This window comes from Triticum aestivum, chromosome 3B (assembly GCF_018294505.1).
Source record: "Triticum aestivum cultivar Chinese Spring chromosome 3B, IWGSC CS RefSeq v2.1, whole genome shotgun sequence".
Lineage (NCBI taxonomy): Eukaryota > Viridiplantae > Streptophyta > Magnoliopsida > Poales > Poaceae > Triticum > Triticum aestivum.
The window spans coordinates 828,616,374-828,619,287 of record NC_057801.1 but is presented as its reverse complement, the minus strand read 5'-3'; positions in this window follow the sequence as shown (position 1 = coordinate 828,619,287).

Sequence of the window (2,914 nt, the reverse complement as noted above, 5' to 3'; positions counted from 1 at the left end):
ATGCATGATCCAATTGGAGTATGCGTCGTACTCTTTAGGGAGTTCGGCTTCGGTCCATTCGGCGATGAAGTCAGCCATAACTTGCGACTTGATAGCTCGTCGTGGTTTGTAGGTTATATCAAATGGTAAGAGCTCAATGGCCCATTTTGCAATCCCGCCCGTCGCATCGCGATTGTTTATAATTTCGTTGAGAGGTACTTCGGAGGCCACCATTATGGAACACTCTTGAAAGTAGTGTCGCAGCTGCCGGGATGCCATGAACACCGCGTACGCTATCTTTTGATAGTGTGGGTATTGGCACTTGCATGGGGTTAAGACAGTGGATACGTAGTACACTGGTTTTTCAAGAGGGAATTTGTGCCCTTCTGTTTCTCGTTCGACGACGAGTACCGCGCTGACAACTTGATGTGTTGCCGCAATATATAATAGCATTGGTTCGCCCAGGTTGGGCGCGGCCAGGACCGGATTTGTTGCCAATACGGCTTTAATTTCTTCGAGTCCGGTCGTGGCAGCATCCGTCCATTCGAAATGTTCGGTGCGCCGGAGGAGGCGATAGAGGGGCAGTGCCTTTTCTCCCAAACGGGAGATGAAGCGGCTTAGAGCCGCAACGCATCCGGTTAGCTTTTGTATTTGCTTGAGGTCTTTTGGGATATCCAATTGTGACAGAGCTCGGATCTTGGCTGGGTTTGCTTCAATTCCTCTACCGGATATAATGAAGCCCAAGAGCTTTCCGGCTGGTACGCCGAAAACACATTTTTCCGGGTTGAGCTTAATGTCATATGCTCGGAGGTTGTCGAATGTCACCCTCAAGTCGTCTACTAGAGTTTCGACGTGTTTGGTCTTGACGACCACATCGTCTACGTATGCCTCGACTGTTTTGCCTATCTGGGTGGCCAGACATGTCTGAATCATGCGCTGATATATTGCGCTGGCGTTTTTGAGTCCGAAGGGCATTGTGTTGAAGCAAAATGGTCCATATGGAGTAATAAATGCCGTTGCAGCCTGGTCTTTTTCCGCCATCTTGATTTGATGGTATCCGGAGTATGCATCGAGGAAGCACAATGAATCGTGCCCTGCGGTAGCGTCGATGATTTGGTCGATGCGAGGGAGAGGGAAGGGGTCCTTTGGACAGGCCTTGTTAAGGTCTTTGAAATTGACACAATGGCGCCAGGATTTGTCCTTTTTGGTACCATTACCAGGTTGGCTAGCCAGTCCGGATGTTTGATATCTCTGATGAATCCGGCTTCTAAGAGTTTGGCTAGCTCCTCTCCCATTGCCTGTCTTTTGGGTTCGGAAAATCGCCGAAGAGCCTGTTTGACTGGCTTGAATCCTTTTAGGATATTTAGGCTGTGCTCTGCCAGCCTGCGTGGGATTCCTAGCATGTCTTAAGGGTGCCAGGCAAAAATGTCCCAATTTTCCCGAAGGAATTCTCGTAGTGCGGCTTCTACATCAGGATTTAATTGTGCCCCAATGGAGGCCGTCTTTGTGTGGTCCGTTGGATGGACCTGGAATTTGACTATTTCGTCTGCTGGTTTAAAAGAGGTGGACTTGGACCTCTTATCGAGTATCACATCGTCCCTATCCACCATGGAGCGCAGCGCAGTTAATTCCTCTGTCGCTAAGGCTTCGGATAATGCCTCTAGGGCCAGTGCGGCTGTCTTATTTTCAGCGCGGAGTGCTGTATCTGGATCACTGGCGAGAGTGATTATTCCATTGGGTCCGGGCATTTTGAGCTTCATGTACCCGTAATGGGGTATAGCTTGGAAGATTGTGAATGCCTCACGCCCTAACAAGGCGTGATATCCGCTGCCGAATGGGGCCACTTGGAATGTGACCTCTTCGGACCTGTAGTTGTCCGGCGAGCCGAACACTACATCTAGCGTGATTTTTCCTGTGCAGCGTACTTCTCGACTAGGGATTATTCCCCTGAAGGTTGTGCTGCTTCGCTCAATGCGGCTCCAGTCAATTTTCATTTTTTGAAGGGTTTCTTCGTAGATGAGATTTAATCCGCTGCCGCCATCCATGAGTACCTTGGTAAGACGAAAGCCGTCCACTATCGGACTGAGGACCAATGCGACTGGTGCTCTAGCTGTTCGGAATTTAGGTTCGTCGCTGGCATTGAAGGTGATAGCCGTGTCGCTCCATGGATTTGCTGTTGCTACTTGGTAGACTTCGGCGAGGCTGCGGATTGTTCGTTTTCGCATGTTATTTGATGCGAAAGTCTCGAAGACTGTTAATACCGTACTGGTACTGCTGGGCTGGTTGCTCGAGGCTAAAAAGCCTTCACCACTTTTGGCCACCTGCCGTAGTATCCAACATGCTCGAAGGCTATGTGTTGGAGTGGCGCCCTCCGTACTGTGGATTTTACAGGGTCCGTCGAGCCATCCCTCCAGTACGGTTCCGTACCCTTTAGGGGTTTTTTGCTTTTTGGTTTTTAACCCAGGTGCTTGAGTATGACGCACTCTTTTATTTCGGACTGGGGTTGTATTCAGGGCTGGATTGTCCCAGAACCTAGTTTCGGTTTTCCAGGCACTCTCCATCGCACAGTATTTTTGTACAATGGTCGCTAGGTCGGCGAAGCGTGTAACTTCGCGACGACTGATGGCGTTTATGATTCCCTTGTCCGTGCAATTGTTGCAGAAAACTGAAATCGCGCTTTCTTCACGGCAGTCCTTTATCCTGTTCATAACCAGGAGGAATCTGGCCCAGTAACGATGTACTGTTTCATCGGGCTCTTGCCGTATTTGAGATAGATCGCTTATGTTTGGGTGGGCGGGTGGAATTAAGTTCGGAACCCCGCCCGATGTGAGGCTCAAAGGCCAAGAAGCTTCCGGATTTGGAAGCTTGGTTTGTTGGATGCTTTCCAACGAATCTGGTCCGATGCCTGACTCTAGGTTCAGTATTTGATTGGCGT